This window comes from Cervus elaphus, chromosome 29, assembly GCF_910594005.1.
Source record: "Cervus elaphus chromosome 29, mCerEla1.1, whole genome shotgun sequence".
Lineage (NCBI taxonomy): Eukaryota > Metazoa > Chordata > Mammalia > Artiodactyla > Cervidae > Cervus > Cervus elaphus.
Genome location: NC_057843.1, coordinates 43,173,255 through 43,186,193, shown reverse-complemented (window position 1 = coordinate 43,186,193; position 12,939 = coordinate 43,173,255). Strand labels below are relative to the sequence as shown.

The 12,939-nt window shown below is 44.3% G+C and overlaps 1 protein-coding gene across 3 annotated transcripts in view; it reads right to left on the bottom strand.

Annotated features, from left to right (window-relative positions):
• The window catches only part of PIP5K1B (phosphatidylinositol-4-phosphate 5-kinase type 1 beta), a 329,589-nt gene extending 317,485 nt beyond the window's left edge, over positions 1-12,104 (bottom strand). For 2 of the 3 annotated variants that reach the window (XM_043891260.1, XM_043891259.1), the window contains exon 1: positions 11,650-12,092. The gene's annotated coding sequence lies outside the window, so the exon portion shown is untranslated. Of the gene's footprint in view, positions 1-11,649 lie in introns of all 3 variants that reach the window. The other variant, XM_043891261.1, reaches the window with a different exon arrangement.
• Positions 12,105-12,939: the final 835 nt, after the last annotated feature.

The window sequence follows — 12,939 nt, the reverse complement described above, 5'->3', positions numbered from 1 at the left end:
AGGGTGTGGAGAAAAGGGAACACTCTTGCACTGTTGGTGGGAATGTAAATTGATACAGCCACTTTGGAAGACCGTATGGAGATTCCTTAAAAAACTAGGAATAAAGCTACCATATGACCCAGCAATCCCACTCCTAGGCATATACCCTGAGGAAACCAAAACTGAAAAAGACACATGGATCCCACTGTTCACTGCAACACTATATACAGTAGCTAGAACATGGGAGCAACCTAGATGTCCATCAACAGATGAATGGATAAAGAAGTTGTGGTACATACACACAATGGGATATTACTCAGCCATAAAAAGGAACACCTCTGAGTCAATTCTAATAAAGTGGATGAACCTAGAACCTATTATACAGAGTGAAGTCAGAAAGAGAAAGATAAATACCATATTCTAACACATATATATGGAATCTAGAAAAATGGTACTGAAGAATTTACTTACAGGGCAGCAATGGAGAAACAGACATAGAGAACAGACTTATGGACATGCGGAGAGAGGAGGAGAGGGTGAGATGTATGGAAGGAGTAACATGGAAACTTATATTACCATATGTAAAATAGATAGCCAACGGGAATTTGCTATATGGCTCAGGAAACTCAAACAGGGGCTCTGTATCAACCTAGAGGGATGGGATGGGGAGGGAGATGGGAGGGAGGTTCTAAAAGGAAGGGATATATGTATCCCTATGGCTGATTCATGTTGAGGTTTGACAGACAACAACAAAATTCTGTAAAGCAATTATCCTTCAATAAAAAAAATAAATTATTTTAAAAAATAAGAGTTCCCTATTTTAAGCTCCTTTCATTTTATGCTTGAATGGCCAATTAAAATTGCCAGACTTGATGTCTCAATGAATTTCAGGCAGAAGAAAAAAAACATGCTGTCAAACTGTTCTTGACATATTTTTTAGGTTAGTTTTCATTTTCCTTCTTACAGCACTATTTAGGTTCTTGCTAAAATAAATTATTAGGAACTTTTGAATGAGCATTCTATGAAAAAATGTAACCATGCCCCAGTTTAAAGGTCATATTTCATCACTGTAGGTGATTTACCCTGTATAGCAGACAAAGTGGTTTTATGAGTTAATTTTCCCCAACACTGCGTTCTGTGGGATACCTACTCTCCAATCTCACAATGTTTTTTGACAGAAATTAAAACTTTGCAGGGAGAGTCTTATAGGGTTGTTAACTCACAACCCTCCCTGAACCCACAAGGATGGAAAGAGCAGTGGATGGGGAATGACAGAGAGGCCCTCAATGAATGTACACCTCTGGTCTGAGCTTCTGCAAAGGCAGCACTGCAGGGGACAAGAGCATAATTCGTGTCTTCCGAATTGCAGGTCTTAGCCCATCAACGGGGAGTAAAACCAACATGGCAGATCAAGATCAGTATTTGGTAGAGGTTGCAGGTGGGATGGAACTTATCAGAAAATACTGAGATGGTTGGATGGCATCATAGACTCAATGGACATGAGTTTGAGCAAACTCCAGGCAACAGTTAAGGACAAGGATGCCTGGTGTGCTGCAGTCCATGGGGTTGCAAAGAAGGGACATGACTTAGCAACTGAACAACAAGAGCACATCTCACACAGTCTAGGCTAAGTATTGTTCCATGAACCTTTGTTTTGAATATATTATTTATATGTCTATGTCTGTCCTGGCTTTCAACATAGAATGTGCTTCTTAAAGGGCACTGAGTTGGCCACAAAGGGTTCTGTATGTGAACCCCGCCCCCCAAATTCATATTTTGAAATCCTAACCCCAGTGTGATGGTATTAGAAGATGGAGCCTTTAGGAGGTGACCTGGCTATGTAGGGGGGTCCTTTATGAATGGGTTTAGTGCTCTTATGAAAGGGACCCCAGAGAGGGTTCTTGCTCTCCTTCCACCATTTGATGACAAAGAAGTTGGCAGTCTGCAACCTAGAAGAGGGTTCTCACCAGAACTGGACCATGCTGGCATCCTGATCTCAGATGAACAGCCTCCAGAACTGTGAGAAGTAAGTTCCTGTTGTTTGCAAGCCACCCAGTCTGTGTTACTTTGTTTTGGTAGCCCAAGCTGATTAACAGAGTTTGGTACTTCTCTATTATTTACAGTTCAAGGGACACTGAGTAACTGAAAAAGCCATGTGCAAAGATTAAAAGCAAGCTTAGCGTAAGCTAATTTCTGTTAACTGGTCTCTAAAGGATCCTACAATCCCGTTTCATATTCATCCTAAAAATATCTAGAAGATCAAAGATAATGTTTTTAGCCTTTAACTAACTTCTTACTCAACAACTGCTTCTCTCTTATCTCCATAGCAGTCTTTGGTTCCTGTTAGAATGCACGTGTCCTCAGTTGCTCAGTCACGTCCAACTCTGTAATCCTACGGACTATAGCCCACCAGGCTTCTCTGTTCATGGAATCTTCCAGGCAAGAAAACTAGAGTGGGTTGCCATTTTCTTCTCCAGGGGATCTTCCCACCCAGGGGTCGAACCCCTGGATTTCTCTTGCATTTCCTGCATTGGCAGCTGGATTCTTTACTGCTGAGCCACCAGGAAAGCCCAAGTGCACTACAAAAGCTTGGTATTTGGTGAGGCTTGGGCAAGACCCTAGGATCACACTGGAGTCTTCATCCTGCGGCTGTAAGGGCAGCCAACTCTAGTTATGACCATGGCCTGACCACATTCCAGGAAGCAAAAGCATCAAAGTAGGATGTTGTTTGGAAGAGCAAGTCCTCAGACTTGTGCGAGAGTTCTAAAGCTACAGATCTGGAAAGCCCCAGGGGCCAAAATGTGTCTGCTTTCTGAATGGCCTGCCTGGGTGTGAGAGGTAAAAATCCAGCCAGCTTACCTACGGTCCTTTCCAGCCACTTCAATTGCTCTGGCTGCAGTATGGATGATGGATTAGAGGAGGGCCAGGGTGGACTCAGGAGCCCAGGGAGGTGATGGTTAGAATCCAGCAGAGAAATGAGAAGTTGGACTAGGGCAGAATCAGCAGAAACTATGAGAACCAGATGGAAGAGGGAGATATTCAGCAAGCAAGACTGACAGAAATAGGTGATGGGTTAGATGTGGTAGATGAGAAAGATGGGGTCAAGGATAGCTCCAAGTTTCTATCTCCTATGAGGCAGTGGCTAGCGATGTCCATCACAGAGCTAAGCAAGAGGACAAGGCAGGAAATGATCAGGATTATGGTCTTGGACATGAAAAATTTGAGGTGCCTTTGAGATAGCCAAGTGCAATATCAATTATGTAATCTAATGCTCATAGAGAGGCCTAGGCTGGAGATGTAAATTTTAGATTCACTATGTCTTTCTTTTTCAATTTTCACTCCAAAATTACATTTTGAGACACAAGTGTTTGAAACAGAAAAGAACAAGGGCTTTAAAATCAGAAAATCCAGAGATGGAACCATCTCTTACTGACTCTGTGTCCACGAGCATGCACCTAACCCGATCAGGTTTCCAATTTCCCCTTTATCAGTAAGGAAGCTGCAGACCACCATCAAGAGCATGGTGAAGATGAGAAGAAACAGCACTTGAGAAGTGCCTGGAACAGAGCAAGTTCTCCACACAGTGGAGCCAGAAAATGCTGTACTTTTTTATATACCCCCTAGCACTTGATACTGTCCTGGCTAAGGATTCCATCAATATTTAGTATGTTGAACTGACTTGAAATACTCAGAATTGTCAGCAAACCACTATTTCCTAGATAACCACTAGTTCTCAAAATCATTCCTCCACCTGGCACCCTACTGAAGCAGCACCCAAACATAAGCTATGCATGGAGCACATATCTTCCTCCCATCATCCACATACCCTGGTGCATCTCCCAGCCCTGGGAGTACCCACCACTTGGCAGGGGCCAGTGACTATCCAGAGCTTGTTTGTACTATCTAAAGTCCTTGATACCCAATCCAGTCATATGAAGTTGTTCTCTTGTGGTCTACAAGGATGTGAGAAAAGCCAAGACTGGCTCTATCTCTCCTCCGGTATTTCTAGAGCAGGCAGATGGCACCCTCGCCACACACCCTGAAGTTCACCTGGGAGTACCAAGCACTTCAGGAGGCTTAGATTTGGAGCAATGGGTTTACCATTTCCTGCCAATATTGGGATTTCCTAGGTGGCTCAGTGGGTAAAGAATCCACCTGCAATGCAGGACATGCAGCAGAAGCGGGTTCCATTCCTAAGTTGTGAAGATCCCCTAGAGGAAGGCATGGCAACCCACTTCAGTATTCTTGCCTGGAGAATCACCATGGACAGAGGATCCTCGTGGGCTATAGTCCACAGGTTGCAAAGAGATGTGACTGAAGCAACTGAGCATGCACGCATGTGCACACACACCAATCTCAAGTGTGCTTCAGAATCACTTGTCATTCAGATTGTTGCTCCCCATCCCCAGAGTTTCTGACTTAGTTAGCCTGGGGTACACTATAAGAATCTGTATTTCTAACAAGTCCTCAGTTCTAGGGACAACACCCAAGAACCTGGCTTCTTCCTGAGACTGGGTAATTGCTATGTCTAACGAACATTTAAAAACATTTAAAAAGAAAGTTGGGAAGGTTTACCTGGAGTGTCATAGGAAGCTGCCCTGTATATTATCACTATAGTATCTCACTTAAGAGTTATTTATGTTTGGGATTTTGGTACTTTCAGACCTTATTTTAATAGTTTCCTAAATGCTTCACAATTTCTACTTATTTGTTCTGTTATTTTTGAAAAAGAAAAAGCAAGAACTCTTTAAATAGAGATACCTCTTCATACTGATGCCAGAGCCTAAACCATCACTGTTCCCTTCTTCTGGAGGACCTAGTTGTCATTCTCATGGAGTTGTCATAGCCAGCCTTTAAGAACAATCTTCACAACTCAAACTGTTTGGCTTGAGAAACCTCAGTGGTGGCCCAATTCACCCTGACAGGATGAATGGGACCTATTCATTCACTGACTTACATGTTTACTGGGCACCTACTGTATGTCAAGCATTTTCTTGATAAGCAATGTTAAGGAACCATGACATCCACCTTTAAGGAGTTTATAATCTTGAGTGTGAGTTTGAGTAGAGGTGATAAAAAAATAAGTAAAATACATAAATGTATAAGTATCTACTGTGATAGGTGAAGAAAAGATATGAAGAAGGTCCCCTTTAGGTTAGATGATCAGAGAAAGTGTCTAGAGAAGGTGACATTTAAATTGATTAACTTAGAGAAGCTTAAAGTCCATTCTTGTCTATGTATCCTGAACCAAATTCACTCTTATGCCACTCTGGGAGCTTTAAAAATGTTTATCTGATAATTATAAACAGTAGAAAGAACAGATTTCCTATTTAGATTATTTCTGTGAAGGAAGAGAAAAAAAATCATACCTAGGAACATTGGTTAAAAAAAGTTGGCGGTCTGGTGAATAAATACCATTTATGATGTAAAAAGAAGGACTACTATAAACTATTAAAACTAGTATTTATCAGTTTGCCTGACATTTTGAAGAGGGTCTGGAAAATAATAAAATCAGAATAATCATAAAATGTCTCAAGGTTTTGAAGAGTAATCTTCATGTAAATTCATAAGCTGTTCAGTATATATTAAATCCCCACCTTTTCCCATACATAATGCTAAGTCCCAAGAATACAAAAATAAACAAAATGTGATGCCTAACCTTTCCCACTGACAAATATTAGCTAAACACCTATGATGCACTTACCACTTCCTCAAGCTGGTCATAGTTTTGCTTCTTTTTATTGTTGTTTTGTTTCCTTACTTCATCAGTAAATGCTATGACCAAATGATCAAGAGATAGTAGTATTTTTTTTTTAAAGTATGCTTTAATTGTTGAAAATCTTGGATAAATAACAAGGTCCTATTGTACAGCACAGGGAACTATGTACAATATCCTCTGATAAACCATAATGGAAATTTTTAAAAGAATGCATGTGTGTATGTGTGTATATATATATGTACAACTTGGCTGTACCTCAGAAATCAGTAACATTGGAAATCAATTATACTTAAGCAAAAAAAAAAGAAAGAAAGAAAGAAAATTCACTACTCAATAAGTAGAATCTACTGAATTTCTTGTGCAAATCTATGAAGCAAAGAAACACATTTTTATGGCTAGCTATAATTTCCTCCTAAACCCCTTGCTCAACATTATTGGCTAGCAATGGCTTAAGTATCACCTCTCTCTTACAAAACAGAGGGATTTTCTATAGTCCTGGGTCTTTAGTCCTGGGATTTTTGTTCCAATTCAAGGTAATTATATTGTACTTTCTGGGCCTGCGGTGCTTGCAAGCCCCATCCTTGCCTGAAGAAACTCTACTGAAAGACACAAGCCCATTTTTAGTGGGAGCACTACTACACACAAATGCTATGTAGTTCAATATACAATTTTATAACTGACTTTCTAAAACCTTTAGAGAAACAGGTCTCAAGAACTTGCTCACCCATTACTCAACTCCTCCAAACATACTGCACACCTACTGTTAATTCATCCCATAAACAATGCTGAGGACTTTCTAAAAGAAGAATACACACTTCATGGAGTTGTCTTTCACACAGGTTTAACTTAAAATGACAACACCTAAGAACTGTCAGTTGACGGGACATGTAAAGACATCTCAGTTATTATGCTTTCAAATCTTCCCAAGAGTAACCTAATTTGGGTAAGATTCCAGTATTTTCCTATATTATCTCCTTATACACCTCTGATGGGCTTCCCTGGCGGCTGATGGTAAATCTGCCTGCAATATGGAAGACCTGGGTTCGACCCCTGGGTTGTGAAGATCCCCTGGGGAAGAGAATGGCTACCCACTCCAGTATTCTTCCCTGGAAAATTCCATGGACAGAGGAGCCCAGCAGGCTATAGTCCATGGGGTCACAAAGAGTTGGACGTGACCAAGTGACTAACACACACACATACACACACACAACCCTCTAATGAAGTCAGACACAAGTAGATACAATTGAGAATGGAATACATAATATTAAGCCTGGTTCCCTGGCCTAATCTTTTACCCTGAAAGGAAACTGACTGAATAAAACGCTTTGTCAATAGCAGCCAATTTTGACTAAACAGTACTTCAAAAATGTCATCAAGAGATTAAGCTTAACATTTAAAAAAAAAAGAAAAATACTAAATAAAACATAAGGCTAGGTTTCTCCCCTCCTCAATTTCCCTGGCATTTAGAAGAACTGCCTTAGATAAGTCCACAAATGAACAGCTGAGCTACATAATGTACAGTTCTAACTGGGCAGCTTCTAGAAAAATAAAAGGACTCCTTCCAACCCCAGTTAATGTGCTTGATACAAAAAGAACATGTTACTGCAACAAATATATTTCTGGCTTGATTTTTACAGAGTAACTAATGAAGGCTCCAGCCATAGGGGAAAGAATTATTTTTCCAGGATATTAAATGTTCTGACTCACCATTTAACAGAAGTACAACTTAAATGAATATTCAAATTAAATATATACATATTTATGACTTTATCCATGTATGACAAAGCCTGTGGCTTCTGGTTTTATTAACCAGGAAGAAAAGTCTGGAAAACTACCATACATTTGTATTTCTATTCATATAGTTCCTTCTCCCCAAGCACTGGTGGAAGCAAAGTACTAATTCTGAGTCTAGTGACATATATATAAGCCAAGAGAATCATAGTGAATGGATGAAAATGGACATTGTCTCCTTTATTATCTGTTTGGACAAGAAGATGTAAAAATATAAATACGAAACCATTAGAAATGTGACACCTCACGAATAATTACTAGTAAACAGAAATTTTCTGTTAATCTCTATGATCTCTAGAAGTCAAAAATGCACTCTCACCATAGAACCCCTAGTAAAGCAAGAATCTTAAGAATTTCACATTAACCGTAGTCCTCCTGCTAAATATCTGTGAGACTACAAGCAAGTCAATTCACCTCTCCAAGCCTCAGTATTCATCCATAAAAGGCCCAAGTTTCTGAACCAGTTAATATTTGAATTCTTTATCAGAAAGAAATCTACCTCAATCCCCCATGGCTGAATCAGTAAGACCCATTCTAATTATTTGTCATCATTCTTCTAAAAGTTAAAACACTCTTCTGTGCATATAGGAAGGATGGGTGGAAAGAGAAGAGGATTCTTAGAGGGAAGAGAAACTAGGTTGGTTTTGTTAATTAGGTTCCTCCTCTGAAACCACGAGTTAGTATTAGCATATGCTGAAATTTACCCAAATATAAGAATGGCTGGTATCTTCATCTCAAGACATATTCTTTCAGGAAAGGGCACAAGTCAATTTCTAGGAATGTCTATTTCAGCCAGTTGCACATCACTAACAACTAAGGCAGGCAAGAGACAAGCAAAAGAGAATGACATAGATGTCAGCTTATGGTCTACACCGAGAAATAAAAACTCATCTTTCTACGATGTATTCGGGAAGGAAAGGCACAAAATGCACCTGCCAGCTTCAGGAGGCACACCTCTCATAGGTAAATTACCTTGTGGGTCAGCAGATGCTGGGAATTTACATGATGAGATTCTTTCTGAGGATGATAAGATGCTTTGTTATCCTCCTTCATTCAAATCTTCATTGACTACTTACTATAGCAAATCCCAAAGCAAAAAAAATAAATGAATGTATGAATTGACAGTCTATAATATTCAGGTAAATCTTGACATTTATTGTAGAGTAGTGTAGCCCCTGAGAATATTTCCAAATAAAACAATAATACTAAACAATATAGATGCTAAGCTAAAGTGCCCTTGGAATTTTCTTTCCCTTCATTAAGTGGTATGTGATGAAGGGGAAGTGTGTGTTAATCTCTCAGTTATGTCCAACTCTTTGTGACCCCATGGACTGTAGCCCACCAGGCTCCTTTGTCCACGGCATTCTCTGGGCAAGAACACTGGAGTGGGTAGCCATTCCCTTCTCAAGGGAATCCTCCCAACCCAAGGATCAAACCCAAGTCTCCTGCACTTTAGGCAGATTCTTTACCATCTGAACCACCTCATTAAGTGGTATGTGATGAAGGGGAAGTAAATTACAAGTGGAACAGGTAATTCGGATTACCTATCAGTTAATACAGGGTGAAAAATTTTCTTTCCCCTAGAGAAATGATTTTATTGGATTACAAATTTATTGATAAGCATTATAGAATGCTAAAACCAGAAAGAGAAAAATAACCCAATGCAAACTTCTTGTTTTATATGTGAGAGACTTGAGGCTCAAAGATGGTAGGATTTGGTCCAGGTTGTATAGCTAAATCCCTGGAGGAGAAAATGGCAACCCCACTCCCATATGTTTTTGCCTGGAAAATCCCATGAACAGAGGAGCCTTGCGGGCTACAGTCCATGGGGTCACAAAAGAGCCAGGCATGACTTAGAGACTAAGCAAAAACATACAGCCAAGTATACTGCCAGAACTAGAACCCAGGTCACCAGCAAGCATACTTAACAGTCCCTGATGTCCTGTATCCCATGATGTCTCTTCATTGTTGTCAGAAGTGAAACAATGTCACAATCTACAAAGCAAAGGACTAGACATCAAGAGCTTTGCGTTCTAGTCTTGTAAACTCTACTAGATTAGACATGATACTATATAAAACTAATCACTTGTCCAAACCTCAGTTTTCTCATCTGTTGAAATTTGAACAGTAATTCACAGTTAGACCGTGCAAACCACAATAAATGCAGAAATGTCTGGCCACTGTAAAAATCTTATACAAGTACAGACCTAGCACTGGGTGGATGACAATAGTGGTGGTGATGACTTCAGACAACCTGGCTTCAACTCTTAATTCCAGTCACTTGTTACCTTGATAAGTCATTAAACCTGTGAGCCTCACATTCCTCTTGTGAATATCTGGTTAACAATTCTGGCCCTGCCTCCCCCAGAAATGGTCAGAATTAAAACTTTTTCAGAGAAGGTTGTTGTTGTTTCAGTTGCTAACTCAAATCTGACTCTTTCGGAACCCCATGGACTATAGCCATGGGATTCCTCTGTCCATGGGATTTCCCAGTGAAGAATACTGCCGCGGGTTGCCATTTCCTTACCTGGGGAATCTTCCAGACCCAGGGATCCAACCTGAGCCTCCTACATTAGCAGGCGGGTTCTTTACCACTGAGCCACCAGGTCAGCCCTTTCAGAGAATATGAAAAAGCATTTACAAAGCAAGGCATTGATGCAAATGTGAGGTATTACCAAATCCCTCTAGTCTTATTTGGACAAAGATATAACAAGATTTTATTCATTTTTTCAAGTGTTCCTCCTCAACTAAGACGTCATTATGCATCAGTCTCAGTCTTACCAGCTTTCTCATCAGTTTTCCTAAGTCTCCACAGAAGGCACCATTTCCCTCAGCTCAGAGATCATGCTTGCTGCTTACTCAACTTCCCACTGGCAAAGACTTATCTGAGAAAGGTTTATTTCTAGGGCCTCTTTTCGACTGAAAATGCCCTGACAAAAGCTTCCATGAACACTATTATACTTCATCACATTAAAAGTGGTAAGGAATCCAACCCTTTGGCTTCTCTCCACTCCCAGGACTTCAGCCTTTACATAGAAGAGACAGAAGCCTGGGTGGATGCTTTTCACCGGAAGGGCAACAACGGTTACCCAAACCCATGCTCGGTAGTACTGATGGGGAGACTGCTGCTTCTTTGTGGGTGACTAGCACATTCTTAGGCCCAACCGGCCTCTCAAGAGTCACTCACCTTAGAGCTAGGGCTCCTGGCAGGCTGAGACTATCATAGAAAAATAGAAGGGTGGGGGAGAGGGGGTGCGCAGTATTTTTGGTCTGCAACATGCTAGCTGCCTTTAAAAAAAAAATCAGAGTAACTAGCATTTCCTTGCTAAGAACCCAGATTTCAGTTGATTAGAAGAAAAAAATTCATCAGCCTATCCAAACAACTCTGGAACAGGTTTCCATCCAACCACGCCGGGCATCAGAGACGAGTGAGTTGGGGGTGGGGGTGGGGGGGGGGGTAAGAACTGACAACAGGCTTATCTGCATAGATGAACGATAAGCTGCCATTTGTTGTCTTCTGTTAGGTGACTCTTGGCACCGGTTTGGCAAATCAAACCCCGGAGTTCTCCCTCTCCGGTGCCCCCACACTCCCACCCCCCGGTCCCAGCTGTTGAAGCGTCATGTTGACCCGGCTGGGGAAGAGAAGCAGGGGAAACGCACAAGTCTGTATATTGCTGCATTTAGGTCGAAACCACGCCGCACCTGTTCAATCCGGCTCCGGCGCCAGAAATGACCAGAACATCGACTCATAAGCCCCTCTTGAGATCCCAGGGGCGCCTAACAAGTTCGCCGCTGTTTAATATCCGGAGAGGGTGGTGGGAGAGCTCTCTTTTTGCAGCCAAACTCAGCTGGCTACCCAGAAAAAGGGAAGGGGGCTCCGGCTCCAGTGAACCCAGAGTGACCCCCAGGGTCACTGCGGCCCCGGGGATCCGGGTAGTAAGCGGAGTGGGTGCCCGCGGGGAGCGCGCAGCCGTGGCCCGGAGGAATGAAGGTCCCGCTTCGGTGGCCACGCGAACCCCCTCCGCCCTATCTCCAGCACCAGACGGACAAAGTCAGAGCGGCGAGGGATCGCCAGGGTTCATCCGAGACTCAGAGCCCCCAAGCTCGAGTCCAAAAGGAGGGTCGCGGGAGGAGGGGCAGGGGACGTGCAGGAAACTTACCTCACCGGGACAGCCTTCGGGCACCTCCGGTGTCGAGACCAGTTGCGCCACAGCGTGCAAGTTATCGGGACGTTGTCTCTTCCCCGGGTCGAAAGGAGAGCCGTGCAGGCAAGGGGCGGGGGGGTCAGCGGGGCGGGGCCCGGGCCCGGGCGCAGCGCGCGGAGCCGGCAGGTGCCGGGGCCCGAGCCGCGGGGCCAAACTCGCCCCGGACGCGCCTCAGCGGGGGCGCGCGGCTGCGAGTGTGCAATGCGCGCGCGCCGCGGCCGGAGTGTGTCCCCGCTTTCCCCTTCCTTCCCCGCCGGTCCTGCGGCCAGACTGAGCCCGGAGCAGCCGCCGAAGCCCCCGCTGCTCTGAGCCGCTCCACCGCCGGGCGCACTCTGGCCCGGCGCGTTCGGGGTCGGAGGCCGGGGACTGAGGAGCAGGGCGCCCCCGGGCTTGGGCGCAGGTTCCTGCGCAGAGCGCGCCGGAGTCGGAGCGAGGAGCGGAGAGAGCGGGCTGCGCGGCGGCGGCCGCGGCTCTGAGAGGCTGCAGGCCCCGCCCGCCGGCCGCCCAGGCTCTTCCCCTCTTCTCTCCACCCCCTCGCTCCATCCCCGCACGCCCTGCAGGGAAGCCAGACCGGTTTGCAGCTGCGGCGGCGGGAGCCTGTACCGCAGTAGGACTGGGCGTCCGAGTCGACGTTGGGAACAAGGCGCTTGGTCCCGCCGCCGCGTGCCTAAGACAGAGAGGGGGTGGAGTGGGCCCCTAGATCCAGCCGCTTCCTGCAGGGCTAGCCAAGGGCTTCCCGGCGGTGCTCAAAGTCTTGCAGCCCCGGAAAACAGGGCTGTGTTTGGGACAGGGCTCCCGCTTCCTCGGGCCACCAAACTCTTCGACACCTGGTCTCCTGCCCGCTGGACTCTGCTTGCGCCGAACCCCCTACTTTAACCAGGAAGGGGCAAGGCAGTCTGAAGGCAGCACGTGTTCCCAGGAAGTAAGACCTACCCAACAGGTAGAAATAGGTAGGAGAAGGGGTCCTGGGAGAGAGAAGGCTGGAGGGACGTCAGGCACTGATGGTCGGTGATGAGGATTCGGGCCAAATCTTACTGACAGCGCTGAGAGGGCGTGGGGCCCTCGTAATCTCACCCGACGTCAGTTCAGCAGCGGAGAGGACACCGGCCAGGTCTAAAGGACTCTCTTGGATCTGGGAGAGAGGGAGGAGGAGGGAGCTGCTATCATGGAAGCTATACCTACATATGCTTAATTGGAACCGAAAAGGTAGCGGATCTCTCCCAGCCGGATCACAGCAAGTGGTAT